Genomic DNA, 15,427 nt, shown 5'->3' with positions numbered 1-15,427 from the left:
TGTTTGGATAAAAACATACCTCTAAGAAAACTTGGACTTGTAAAAAGGCCAGTGACTGTAAAACCATCACAACCTTTGAGAAATAATTGAGATTATTAGTAACCTCCATGGTTAAAAATGTAAACCATGCTTACAGGCTGAAATCACCTTCTTTCAACTTTCAGTCTCTACCTTTTTTTTACACCTGGGTTTACTAAAATGAAGGTCCCATTATCAAACTTTAGTTCCTCAGTAAAACTATCCTGAAGCCATTTTTCTTCCTCCTCAGGGAGCTCAATAGATTAGGCGACCTTATTTTTTTAATAAGTGGGTCCTGTCCTTCCAGCTGTTGATGTTTTCACCACAAGGACATTTACATAACAGTTCACTTGAATTGGCTTATTACTCCAGCAGCTAAAGCAGGGCACACCATGGTAACGGCCCCACAATTCTTTTTGCAATATCTGACAGCTTTACAGCAATCATTGCTATGTGAATGGGATGAACACATTTACTGACAATCTCAGGGGCAAAACCTGGAAAATGATTGTATAAACACACATCATGGCCTTCCATCCTAAACTCAAAACCGTCTGAGACAAAACACTAACTGAACCAAATATTGGTATTTTCCTTCACTGTTATGGTTATATGCGTATATAAAGATGTAATCTCTTTTTATCCCACAAACAGAATAACGCAGTACAGGTCTGGGGATATGATAGTGTAAAAGCAGACATCTTCAATATTCTTTTTAAGCAGTATTCTTTTTTGCTCTATTTCTCTTCCTCACTCATGCACATACGCTTCTCTGAGACACACTAGAAAATCAATCAATTCACCATTGGAGTAATGGGAGTAGGACTGGCACCTGAATGCCTAATTTTGAGAAATAAAGCTTGCTCCTAACTCTTCTGAAAGGTTTAATACCCCCCACCCAAGGCTACAAGGATCCTGGATAGCTCCCATTGCTTCCACACTACAGAATTTCCGAAGTATCTGCAGGAACTTTCAAATGAACTCTAAATTTCAAAGTGATACCCAGAGGAAGCACTGAATTTCATTTGGGTTTGCTTTGAAGCAAAGACCTTCAGGCATGAACCTAGAGTTTCCTAAGCTTAAGTGAAGCTTTCAGGAAAGCTGACTGAAGTTAGTAATAAAAGCCAATGTTCAGGCAAGCTTTCAGTTTCAGAAATCACTGTAAACAGTTCATGTCATTGGTATCACAATGATCTAACCCAAAATTACATATCACTGTAAAAGTGTTATCTTTGGTATAAATCCAGAATAAACCTACGGAAATATGCCTGCTAAATGCAGCTGGTCAGAACCATCATATATAACTTTATGTCATTCAGGGAGCCAACAAACTGATTTATAAAAACTCTGCTGAGAAACCAGTTGAGCTGCTGAGCACGACAATTATTTTTTCCAGTTTAATAAGACGAGGGAAACAAACACAAGACACCAGTGAAAGCTAAGCCTAGCATCCACCTTGGGATGTTCAGCAGCTAGCTTTTTGGGATACTGTTGCCAAAATCCTTCTAAGCCAAAATTCTTCAGAGATGAGCTTTGCAAGCCTTGGCCAAGGAGGTTGCTACCTCCACCTCCTACTGGGGATCAAATCAAGTCCTGAGAGCTGCCAGCTGTTCTCATCAACTGCAGTGAATGAACTGTGGTGTGGCCAGGTCTCTCCTCCTCCCCAGACCCTGCTGCCTGTCACTGCTCACTCACGGAATCCTGTTGGGGCTATGCATGTTTCCAGCTCTGCAGAGCGCAGAAACGCAGCTTCACTCCTGCTAAGCAAATAATACACGCTGTCTTCTCAGGCCTCTTTGCACTAATATCCACAGCCTGTAGGACTGAGCCCAAGCTTATTCACAGCGTACAATACTTTGGCTTGAAAGTTGGCACCCTGACATGCAGAGGATTTATGGCACATGAGTGTGCACAACAGAATCAGATTGTTATTCCAAGAAACTGGACCCCAACCTCATCTCAGCAAAGTTAGTGGTAATTTTCCCAATTAATGCATTGGGAGCAGTGCTCATTATTATACTGAAATGTAGTTTTCCATTAGCCTCCACAGGGCTGCTGTTTTACGACATGACAATTATTCAAACATAATTTCATTGTAAAAATTATAGTTTTAAGCTGTGTCATGGGTTTTGACATCTGATAAAATTCATGATACATTTTACTACATGTTCCTGCTCAGGTGTTAATGTGCAAAATCCCACAAATGCAACAAAATAAAATAAAATTCTTGACTTAAGATATTAATTAGGTGATTAAACTGTCACACAAGATTTGTTTGTCCTTTGTAAATTATTAGCTCAATCCTCACAATTTATAAGCAGAACAAATAATAAAACAAAAGGCTTAGTTCACTGTAAAAACCACTAAGCTTTTGCACAAGGCCAAAGCAGCCATGGAAAATTGATTTTCCACAGTTTACTCAGTCTTGAACAGGCTCTGCATTGTTGAAATTTTTTTATTGAGTGAAGCCAAAATTCATTACAGCTAAGACCTTTAGGAACAATGTGTGTTTGCTCCATTATTTTTAATGTTATCAACATCACATTTTAATCTCCTATATTAAAGTGGGTAGAGCACAAAGATATATTTGCATTTTATCACCAGGCAAAAAGAAGGGGACTATACTAGATCTTTAGTAAAATGTAGACCATGAAAAAAGGAAAATGATTATTTATTATTTCTCACAGGGTAAACTGTGGGTAAAGAGCAGGTTTAAGGTACAGTGAGGCAGGGCTTTTGTACAATTGTGGAAACCATTATTATCTTATCCAAGGACAGACGACATATATAGCCCTAGACAAATTTGGGGAGCAGGGCATCAAACACAGCATTCCAGGTGCTGCTTATGAAACCTCTTGACCAATGATCACCAGAAGCTGGGAAGCTCTGAGCAACCCGGTCTTTCCTCAGAGTCTGGCCTTGCTGTGGGCAGCAGGTTGGACCAGAGACCTTCTGAGGCACCTTCCAACCCAAACTGTGTTACATCTCTCTCTACAGATGCTCTTTTCTTACACTGTTAACAACCCGGCTGGTATCAGAGACAAGTTAGAGGGCCACATGGACAAGTGACTTCAGTTGGTATAGAAGTTTTTATACTGTGTTAATAGACGAAATTTTGTCACCTGATCCAAGATATATGAAAATCAACAGTCTTCAGTGTCTTCTCTGGTCATTGAATTGGTCTAGTTAATTTTGCTAGGATTATCACATAGAAGTTCCTCTAGATCACATTCCACACACACCTGAATGACACTAGTGTAGGGGCTGGGCAACCTGCATTTTACAAGCAGTACAATTTATGATCCATGCAAAAAACACTAGCTGCTCACCCAGCTCTTGGCAGAGGCATGATCCCATGGAGTCACAGTGCTTAAATCCAGAAGTGCCATTTGTGATCACCTAATCTGATCTACTTATCACAGGCCATTACCTTTGTACCCACCTCAGTAACTTTGTGTTTGACTTAAATACATCTTCCGGAATGACATCCCGTCTTAATTTGAAAATGAGACATGGGGAATCCATCTCTTCCCTTCATCATGTATTTCAATGATTAATTACTCTTCCTGTTAAAAATGGGCACAGAATTTCTAATTTGAATTTGGCTGGTGACAGCTTCTAGCCATCGCTTCTGTAGTACTCAGAATTTTCTTATTGTGAATATGCTCATGCATTTTAATGAGGTCACCTCTGAGACTTGTTTTTAATTCACTAATACGCCAATTTCTTTATTTCTCATGGGATCAGATATTTCTCACAGCTCATGAATCATTTTGGTAGTTCTTTGCCTTGTTCTCTCAGATCTTTGAACGGTTTTTAAAACATGAGTAAGAACTGGATACAAAATTACATTTCTGTGCAGAGAAGTAAGACGCCTCCATGCTCCTATCAGGAATCCATGTATCAATGGTCTTCCTACCACTGAGTGGAGCATGCAAACTGGATTTCTTTGGATGAAATAAAATCATATTAGAAGACTGACAGTTACTATATGAGAGGATTTTTTAATATACAAGCCTTTAGTTGAGCACCTAGATTCCTCAGTAAAGAAAATAAATTTCTCAGTGAAACATGATGACTGTCAATCTGAGGCCTTTCAAAAGTCACGTTACCACTGGACCTCAGTTTCCATAACTATAAAACTGGAATGAAATCTTGTTAACCTGACACACCAGGAAAAAGGAAAAATTGCTTGCTGTATTACTCTCATAGCAATTCCATTCTTCATCACGATCGAAATTTTCAAACAACTTTGCCACCTTAATGTTAAAAAATTAATTTTATGCAGCAGTCCTTTCTTCTCCAGGAGCTCATCAAAGCAAATTCTTAGCCCCTAGAGCCACTGTGGACATAGGATAAACTATTATCCTGTTGATACAATGATGAGATAGAAGACTAATGAGATGAAAAAGGGAACGGGCTGTACTATATTAGTTCAAACCTCCTAAATTTTGCAAACTTTTAACTGACAATTCTCACTTTCGAATCACTGCTGCCACAACTGATGGTTAATAATGCCAATTTCAATGCATTACTGAATTGAAAATTTGAGCTCTCCAAAATGTGCCTTAATTACTTTCAAAATTATTACTTTTTAGCAACAGAGATACATGATTTCTCAGAAGTGATGGATGCTGCATTCCTTTCGCTGCTCAGGATTCTTATCACCCTTTCAGACAATTGAATTTCTTCCATTTGTAAAATCTATTAACAGAGGAAGGATTGCAAGTAAAACTCAATGTCTGGAATCAGAACTGTTTTGGCAACACAGGAATACTTCATTGATCCATATTATACACAGGAATCCCATTTAAAAATTTGTATTTACTTAGTCTTAGGAATTAGAACTTGAGCAATATCACGAAAAAGCTCACAAGAGATATAAATTCATTATATTCACATAACAGATTTCTGTAAGATACACTTCAACTTGAACCAATTTGATGTTTTGATTTTTGGAAATGCCCTAAATACATGTGACTACATTAAATATCTAAAGGCTGATTAACCAGAAAGACCAAAGAAAATAGCAAGCACAGCATCTTTATCCAAAGAGGTATTTTCCAGACAGATTCTCAAAAAAGGGACCTACTTTAAATCAGATGTGAAACAGCATTTGTTGGTAATCTAAATCAGACTATTAAACTGATGATAGTAGATAAGAAAATACTAATAAAATTTGTGGCTTCATAAATAATTATTTGCAGAATGACTCAGAGAAAGTAATAACCCTTTTCAGCCTTAAAAATTTATGAACTGGTGACATTTTATCGAATGGAGCATTTACTGCACCTTCAATAGGCCTAATTAATGAAACTGTTCACAGAATTAAACCTAGTTCTTACCAGGATGACACTATGCCCCAGTTCTTTGCAAACATCACATTCAAACTTTTTCATGCTCATGGAGTGGCTTACTGAGAAGCCTCCTGCTTGTCCTAGTGAAATCAGGGAGAGTTTCTCATTAACTTCAGATATCTTCTACTTACCTACATACGAATATAAAGCTACTCATGAAACGTGTAAATTGCAGAATCTGATTCTTGATGAAATGACACCATTAAAAATAAGATGTAAAAGAATATTTGGTTTGCTTCTTTTACCAGTTAACTTTAAATGATTTATTTTTCGACACCATCATTACTGTAGAAATCTGTTTTGCAAATAATGTAAATTTGCATTTTAATATGTTCCAATCCGATCCAAGGTATAGATCCAGAAATAGGCTGTCTAGCATATAACCTGGAAAGCAGCATCTGAAAGGGATCTGTAGGTCCCAGTGGAGAAATGGCATGAACTCTTAAGCAGGTACATTATGGCAAGAAAAGCTAATACAGTTTTTGAACATGTTAAAAGAAAATAAATGAGCAAAAGCAGAGAGGCATTTTTTGCCTGTTGATGAAATAATTTTAGAATAATATGTCCCTGTCTACCACCATTTTTTTAAAGATGTTGAAAAAGGACAGAAATGGATTAAGAGCAGCCATAAAGCTCAGGCCTAAGATAATGCCTTAAAGGAAGAAACTTCAGGGGCTAGATCATCTTAATTTTTCAGGAAAGGAACCGAGAAGAGACTGGAAAGAAAAAGACACAAAGAAAACCAGAAGATGGACTCAGAAGGCAGACAAATTAAAATTAAAAACTAGATATTTTTCACAAAGATTAGTGGATTTTTCATCTCTCAGTGCCTTTGGGTTAAGACTAGATACCTTTCTAGATAAGTTTTAGGAAAATATGCCTAATATGTCATTTTGCCAAACACTTTTTTGAGTGTAAGAGGAACTGTGTATTTTTTCAATAAATGAAAGAAAGTCTCTGATTTACTATTCTGTTCAGTCCATCCACAAAGGTACTTGAGGAATATCATGAAAAAGCTCACAAGGGATACAAGTTCATTATGTTCATGTAACACATTTCTGTAAGATACACTTCAACTTGAACTAATTTGATGCTTTGATTTTTGGAAATGCACTAAATACATGTGAACAGCATTAAATGTCTAAAGGTTGCTTGACCAGAGAGACTGAAGATAACAATAGCAAGCACAGAATCTTTATCTGAAGAGGTACTTTCTAGACAGTCAGTGGAGCAAGGATTTCAGCTAAAGGAGTTCAAAGTTTTCTGGCTCGGTGAGTCCTGTTGCCAGAATTTCACTGCTAATCAGGCATCTAACAAGCAATTTCAGAAGATCCACATCTTAAAAGAATGGAATTTGAACCTTGCCTAACTATTCATTCTGTAAATCCAAGACCTTAAATTTGTACTCCTGGAAGTCATACTGTTAACATTTGTAGTACCCTCCTCACATTGCATGATCTCATGTCACATATAAGCTGCAATATTTTGATGGAACAGCCTCTAAAGGAGATGAGTTTACTTAGTTTTCTTGGGTTTGTGAGCTTCAGTCTGCACCAAATTGTTACTTATACATTAGAGATGTGTTAGAACACCAAGGACAGCAAAAAAAGTTTGGGTAAGCAAGCTGGATTTTCTACTGCAAACGATCATATAAATGTGGTATTCTAAATTCTGAAATTTGAGGTAATGGAATATTTCCAATCCTAAAATTGACCTAACTCTAAAAGTGAACAGCCTTTGGAAGCTGATATTCTATGATAGTCCACAGAATACAACTGTGGCTAATACTAACAGTACATATGTAGCAGTACGTATGTATCTGCCAGGGTAGATTCCTACCTCAATCTTCCCTAGAAAGGGAGTGCTTCACTCTTCAATTTATAATCTCATTTGTTCCCCAGGAACTTCCCCCAGTCATCCCTGCTTTTCACCCTCCAGATAAAAAGAGGTTTTATGTGTTGAATGAAGCTGTAATCTGTAGGTTACCAGCACTTTGACCCACCCAGACTTCTCTATCTACCAGCTTCTTTGGAGAAATAAAAGTAGTCCACTCCAAAACCCCACACGTCAAAGGACTTTTGAAAAATTTGAATTTAAGTTTAAAAAAGCAGTATGAAAATGCACTCCTAGGCAGTCCCATTCAGTTGCTGAACTGGAAGTTTTAATCTAATGTGATTTTCCATGTTTGGTTATTACAATGGATGCGTACCATGGAGCCATTCACAAAAGCAAGCAACATTTGCACTTTTTTTTTTTTTTTTTCCCCATTTTCTTGCTAAAGTTAGAGTTCTTACATGGCTTGAATTTAATAGCACTTGACTGAATAGGAAATCAGAAGTCAGACAGGAATTTTTCAGCCCTAGAAAAGATAAAAGTGAGTTACTGCTTTAATTGGCTGTTGAATTAGCTCATATGAATAATAGCTCATGGTCTTTTCAAGTTCTGTGGCTTAATAAGACTCCCTTTTACTTCTTTGTCTGAAGATTTACAGGAAAAGATTCATTCCTTCTGGACATAGTGATTACATTCAAACTCCAGACATGAAAAAGGAAACAGCTATGCAAAGCAAAAAGCATAAATAGTATCGGTTGCTGGTAGCACTGGTGTTTTACCACCTTCATGCGGCAAATGCAAAGGTCTGCTTTAATTATGGCACAGGACAAAAACTGAGGGGGCACTTTGTAACATGGGACTGCACTCTATGGGCTTTGCAGACGTGACTATAAAAATAAACACAAAAAAAGGCAAAAAGGGAAAGGTCAGATGTATGCCAGTCAGCAGAACCATCACCCATGCCACAAAGTCAGAACTCAGGTGGTACATGGGCTTTTGTAAATTCAGAGCTTCACCAACAAACAAGGGGAGACATTTTATGTGATCCAAAATGTAGACTCCTATTCTGCCCCACACCTACAGTACCCACGAGCAGATGTTACCAAAAAAAACCATCTTGTGTATATCAAAAAAGTCAATACAAAAGGAAATAATCCTTTATTCTCCTTGAATGACTTTTGTTGTGAGTTACTAAGCCGGTAGCTCCCTACCTCTAACTCTTACTGTAACACCCTTTTCCTTGAAACAGTAGCATTAAAGATGTTTATTTAATCTCCAACCAGGTACAAGCTGTTAATGCACTGCCACTATCTTCCACGGCACCAATTAAATATCTACCTAAGCACTAGTGTAACCAACCATGCTACTCGGAGGCAGTGACTATATGGGGCACAGTATGGAGCAAATTCCCACAAAGGACAACAACCTCCAAAACCTCCATCACCTCCTCCTCTCAGTACAAAGTGTGCTCATGAACCCTACACATTTAAAATAGGATAGCCATTAAAGTACTCACCACAAGCCTGAAACTCCATACCATCCAAACAACCCTGCCCTAGAGACAGGAGGCGGCACGTGGGGCATCAGTACATTGTTTAATCCTCCTCTTGGAAATCTCTTCTGCACAAGGGTGATAATAACATCTTGTATCTATGTATTTTGACAGTCCTTAATCACTCTTTTTTGCATAGGACCACTGCTTCATTCACCAAACAGCTAATCAATATCTTGCTTTCACCTCATAACTTACTGTGTGGCCCATGCTTTGTTTACTGCCCATTATTCAATTGTGTTATGATGGCAGAATTATTATTTTCCTCCAGGGCTTCTCAATGGTGCTCATCACTTCAATATCCAAGTGCTGCACAAATGCAAATTAATTTACCTTCACAAAAATCCACAGTGGCAAAGAAGAGGTACTACTGCTGTCTAAAATAAAGGGTGTGGAGGCACAGAAAAATTAGAGGCAGAGGTATGCAGTGATTTTAGATGTCCTCTCTGAGACATCGTAGATGCAACTTAAAAGTATTTACCAATATTTCAAACACAGAGGTTGCAGCATTAGTCACAGGTGTGACTGCTAAGCAAATTGGATTTAGGACTCTAAAGGTGGTCATTAAAAATTAGGTAATTAGAAGCTATTAGAGGTCCCACATACAGAGGTCACAGAACTGGTTTAAGTGGCTATATTAGCAGTAGATAGGAAAAGACCAGTACAACAGTGAATTATTTCAGTCACACGACTTTCCTTTACCCTCCCTTGCTTCATTCATTAATGACTTCCCACCTCAAGCAATAAATGAGGCAAGAGCCATGCGAGCACTTCTCTCCTGCACAGCCCTAGCACATCCCTAGAGCAGGTCTACCCTGCACAACGCTTGAGCCAGAAATCCTGCATAAAACCAATATGTGATCACACATGTATCATAAGGGGACCGAATTAAGGTTGCCAGGCAACCACCTCCCCACATTATGCCACAAATCCTTGTCCTTCATCTCTTCAGCAAACAAATGCCAGGCCCTGTCTCACAACCCTACTCTTTCCCTTGTCTGCTTCTGCAACCCTAATTACCCTTGTTCCCAAAGGCTTCTTCATTGCAGTTTCTTTGTCCAGCCAGTACCTGCTTTCCCTCATCACTCCAGTTGTTATTCTGTCTTTGTGTTCTTCATAATTAGCATTTGGTCCGCCCCAGTTTCTATTTCCCTGACCAGTTCAGTCCCAAAACATGAGACTGATACTATTAAAAAACAAAACAAAACAACCAACCCCCCCCCCAAACAAACAACAACAAAAAAAGCATTCTCAGTGAAGACAGGAACTATAGACATTTTAGCTGTAAAGATTTTAGCAAGTGTCTCCAAAAGCAATATAAAGCAGTTTTTTCTAAGTCATTAAAATGTTGCCAAGCTTAAGTGGATTTTTACAGTGGAAAGGCAGTCCATCCCTCTGCTACCAAAACAACTGCCTGCCAGATTTCAATTATCTATTGCAGAATAGGGCATGCTACTGCATTTCCAAGAAAAAATTCACTAGAAATGAGCAAAACATTGTCATATAGCATAAAATTTCTCCTCAGAACCAGCTGAGACATCTCAGCTGACTTTTTTTCAAACACAAACAATAATCAATGGGCATGTTCCACTGAAAATGTCAGGTGAAGATAATGAAGTCTGGCAAAGCTGTAAGCAAAAACAGTTGTTTAATGAAATTTCCTGTAAACTTTTTAATGGGCTAAGGGCAACACTAGAAATAAAAAAGTTCTCCTACACTTCATTCTCAGAGTGGGTTTCTGCTACTGTTTCTCTCTAAGTGTGAATTTCACCCAAATGCAACTACTATCTTCAAAGTCTGTTTTAACTATCTTTAGAATGTTTTTCCTTAATCATCATCTGTTATCTTTACTGTGGTAAATCACCGAGTCAAAGTAAATTTTAGTTGCAAAAAGAATAGATGTTGAGCCTGATATCAAGAACTGGATCCTTGTTTGACAGCCAGTAATAACATAATACTTATTGTCCTAAAGCACACATATTTATAGATATGCCTGACTACATAGAAAAAAGTGTTCTAGAACATACTTGGAGCATCAAATAGTCTGTTGGTCTTCTCCAAGGGGTGTGAGACAAAAGCCATGATGAAACAGTTGATAACCAGCCAACAGTCACAAGAAATCTAGTCAATCTGAAGAAGAACAAAAAAGCAAAAGAAAGTTAAACTATTTGTATACTTTCTCACTGCAAACAGTAAGGGAGACAGAGCAAAGCTAGTTAGTCACTTGACAGCATAATTTTATTGTTGATTTCTTGTTACACAAGGCATTTTTCTGTTCAGAAAACTACAGTCAGGAAACCAGATCAGAAACATGCCAGTATATACCTCATTTCAAGAGGACACTTGGGAGGACACTTTCAAACTAAGCCTCCTGGTCTTGGAATGACTTGTGATTTAGATATGTTGAATATTGCCACCTTTGTTTTTCTACGAAAAATTAATTGTGAACCTCTGAGGTGCAGCAGATGGCATTGCCCCCCAACAACCTAATTAACTCCTTCTGCATCATCTACTTGTCTCCTCCCATTTTAAAAGGAGAATTGGATCTGGTATTTTTCTCTCCATTATATTTTACTTTAGGGAGTGAAGAATCCTGTGATTCTAGGACTGAAAGCATAGCTAGTATCCCACATCTAGTTAAACATAATAGGTCTTGGGAGGACACATGCTTAAAATAAGCAAAAGAAGATGCCTTTTTACACAGCCAGGAGCCTCCCTGTGGAACGAGCTGCCACGGGACATTGTGGATGTTGTAGCAGAAGGAAACATCCATCAGTGATTACTGAGTAGGAAAACTGTTATCAGGCTCAGGCATTTCCTAAGAGCAGTCAGTGGCTGGAAGGAGCCCTGAGGGAGCACAGCACTTGCTTCTCCACTCAGCTTTCCTGCCTTCACCTACAGCCAGTATTAATAGGGACAGGCTGGACTACTAGAGGGTTACTAAATGTATAGAGACCACAGGAAGGCCTCAAACTGCCTATACCTGGGGAATAACAGGAGCTCTATCACATATGCTCACCCTCTGCTGCTACTCCTAGGCCTGTGTTTATGGCTACTTTTCCTACAACAGGTTCCCATCTCAGAGACAGCTCTTCTACAGGAAAAAAAAAGAAGTCTAAGACTTTACCTGCGAACAGTGAACTAAAGAGAAAAACTTGGGAAAACAAATGCAAGAGAATATGGAAGTGGAAATAACAAAGCAGGGGAGAGTCACAGGACTAAAAATGTAGAAAATAGGGATTCACAGGAGGACATCAAGCTGAGCATCTCTAATAGCACTGTGGGCACTTGGACTGTATGCAAAGATGGGGGGGGGGAGGAGGGGCCTGCCCAGCAGTGGCCCACCCAGTGATGGGTCAGGATGAGAAAACCGAAATCAGTCCACAGGCACTGGCATTCCCCTTCAAGCTGCCTCCTCTAAGAGCTGCTGATGACAGGTTCACCCAAGGCAAGAACGTCACTGACTAGAAAATCCTTTTATCTGGTGGGGCCTTGGAAGGGGAGGATATACAATTTACAGGCTATTGGATAGATGGCCCCTTGGTCCGATCCCACAAAACAGTTCTTACAATCTCATGAACATGCTGTCCTCATTTGGAATCGCACAACTGTTTTCCTCCTCAGTTTGCCCCATCTTCCATGATAAGGCCTATGGTGTATGTATTTGCAGCACAGAACAGAGTCTAGGTGCAACCAAGTCGCTCCCATCACACATCCTTGCACAGCTGTAGCTCATGTCTTGTGGACAAGGGTGCTGACGGAGATCTCATTACGTACAATCCCCGTGTGAGCATTAAGCCACTGCTTACATATTTCTAGGAAAAAGAAATAGAGGCAAATACTGCAATACCATTATTCAGCTTCCCCACAGTGGTCCTGAATGCTGCTGAAAGGAACTCCACGTGCAGCCATGCAAGTATAAAACCTTTCATGAAACCAGGCAAGCACTAAATCTACACTATTCTAACACGTATGTGGAATGAGCAGCAACTGAAACCACTAATGGTGACATTGTTTGCAGCTGAATTATCAAGCCACTATCAAGCTTTAACAAGATGATTTTTAAATAGGCTATGCCCAGCAAAAAAGCACAATTTCAGAAGCAGAGAAATGCTAATGGAAACATAACAGCACATTACTGCTTTATAACTCAAATGTTACATAGTAAAATGAAAGGATAAGAAAAATATAATTCAAGAAGAAAATGGTGACCATGCTTCAGATAGAAGACACAGTTATGCATATGTATGAGTGCTCTTTCTTTCTCCCTATGCTTTCAGTACACAGCTAATCTTTTCATCTGCCTGGTGTATTTATAGAGTTCTGCAGAAAGATTCAGAAAATGTTACAAAAAAAGCCAAAACATTACAAAAATTACAAAATCCCATACACATTTGTAGTCTTGTCTCTCTAAATTTCACATTAAAACACACAGGGTTTAGTTGCTAACTGAAATACAAACTATGCTAAAATCTTCTAATCTGTACTTAACCTGCTGTGAAGAATAAGGCTAGACAAAAGGTTTTTTCACCCATGTTAGGAAAACATTGTGGCAGATGCTTCTTCAAGAAAACCTTCATTGTGCCCATGCTTTAAAGGGCAGAGAGGACTGTGTCAAGGTTCTGTTTTATGAGAACAGAATGAAAATAAAATACCAAATAGCGCTCACCAAGGGAGTACCATCCATCTTGTTATGCATGTACAGAGAATCTAGTGGAAAAAAATTGCACATGAATATATCATTAAAAACTGTATCATGATATATATGCATAGGAAGTGTAATTAAGGTTGCACAGGCACCATTCTTCTCTGACTTTTGAGGACCTCATCACACAGTCTGACTAACACCTTTTACCATAGTTTTTAGTGAGGGGTTGGAAGCAATAGGGGTGAAAACAATCTAATCATGAACTAATTACTGCTTTATTTTCTAAAACTGCATAGGCACAAAAAGAAATTGCTCCTGAAGGCCTAAAGAAGTAGGAGTGACCAAAGGGGAAGGGGCAGTGGGGGAAATCTCAGCTGCTCTAAATAAGGTCCATTACATTTCCTAATGACAAAGGCTAAGTGTAAACAAGTCTCCTAAAAGTCAATCAGAAAAAGCTAGATTTCTCAAGTTATTTAAGAAAGCTAAACAAGGCTGCACAGCCTCCCAGCCTATGCAGCAGAGACACAAAGCACAGGCAGACAGGAAGAGATGCATGACCCATTCCCATCTCTGCCATTTGTATTATTTCAGTGCCAATGTAGTTCATTTACCTAGCAACAATAGTCTTCAAAGTGCTGCATAAACATTTATCTTTCCAGTATCACCTCCCCTTCTTCCTTGTCTGCAAGGGGGTAAAAAAAAGTGAGATCCTTTCTAACAAATGAAGAAAAGAACAAAGAGGAAAAAAGAACAAAAGCTTTTCAGTGATCTGGCCATGGCCACAGAAGAAGCATCCAACAAGAGTGGGATGAAAGCCCGGTTATATCCCACTGCGATGCAGAAGCTGTTGAGGAACGCTTTGCTCAGCAGCACATCCCTGCAGCCCCTACACCCACAGATCCGGAGGTAGGCTGGGCGGCAAATGCATCTTAATGTCAATCAAGAGAAGGCCCGGCCTGTGAAAGAAAACAAGCTGCAGCCTTGCTAGGACATGCTGGAGCTTAATTCACGCTCCTCTAAAATTTACGCGAAACATGACGCTGACCAGTGGCAGCGGATCAGAAATTATATATGGGGCGTCTAATACCTGCTGCCCTACGTGCCAAGGGTGTGATTGCACGCAGTCTCTTGCATCGCTTTGCCGGCAGCCCCGGGTCCAGGAGCCCGGTACGCCTTTCCGGGGGCAGAGCCGAGCTGTGCCCCCCGGCCCCGGCCCGACACCCCCCGCCAGCACCGCCCGGCTGCCTCGGAAGGGGCTGGGGGGGATCTGGGGACCCGGGGGCGGTCATGGGAGCCGCTCCGCACGGCGGGTGGCAGCGGCGGCGCCGCCAAAGGGAGCGAGGAAACGCCGCTGCGGCGGTAGCTACCGCCGGCTCCCTCCCGCTCTGCTCGCCGCCCGCTGCCGCTGGCCTGGCGGGGCGGAGAGGAAAAGCAGAATTACATTAACGAGACAGATGCCAAGGCGGGCGGGCTGCCTGCTGGGCGTGCCGGGTGCCGCGGCGGGGGGCGAGCCCAGCCAAGACGCAGCATGGCAGCATGGCAGCGCAGCCTTGGTGGCCCCCCCGCCCCCGGGCAACCGAGCCCCCCAGGGCCGAGCCGAGCCCAGCCCAGCCCAGCCCAGCCCAGCCCAGCCGCTTCCCCGGTGCCAGCAGGGCGGCGGGGAGCGGCACCGCGGCCCTTCACCCGCGCTGGCCAAGGGCCCCGGGGGTGCGTGAGGACGAGCAGCCGCTCCGCTCCGCTCCGCTCCGCCCCGGCTGCCTTCCCTGCCCCCTCCCCGCCTGCCCCCTGCCCCCACTCCGGCTCCCTGCCCGCGCCCTCCCTGCCTGCCCATCCCCCACCCCGCCGACCCGCCCTGGCCGGGACGCCCCCGCCCCGGGAAGCGCCACCGCCTCCAGCACCACGGAGAGCGCCCGGGCACCCGCCCCGCCCCGCCGGGGCCGCGCCCAGCCCTGCAGGGCCGAGCCGAGCCGGGCCGGGCCGGGCCAGCCCCCGCCGCGGCACGCACCCGCCTGAGCGGGG

This window comes from Falco peregrinus, chromosome 3 (genome assembly GCF_023634155.1).
Source record: "Falco peregrinus isolate bFalPer1 chromosome 3, bFalPer1.pri, whole genome shotgun sequence".
Taxonomy (NCBI): Eukaryota; Metazoa; Chordata; class Aves; order Falconiformes; family Falconidae; genus Falco; species Falco peregrinus.
This window is presented reverse-complemented; position numbering follows the sequence as displayed.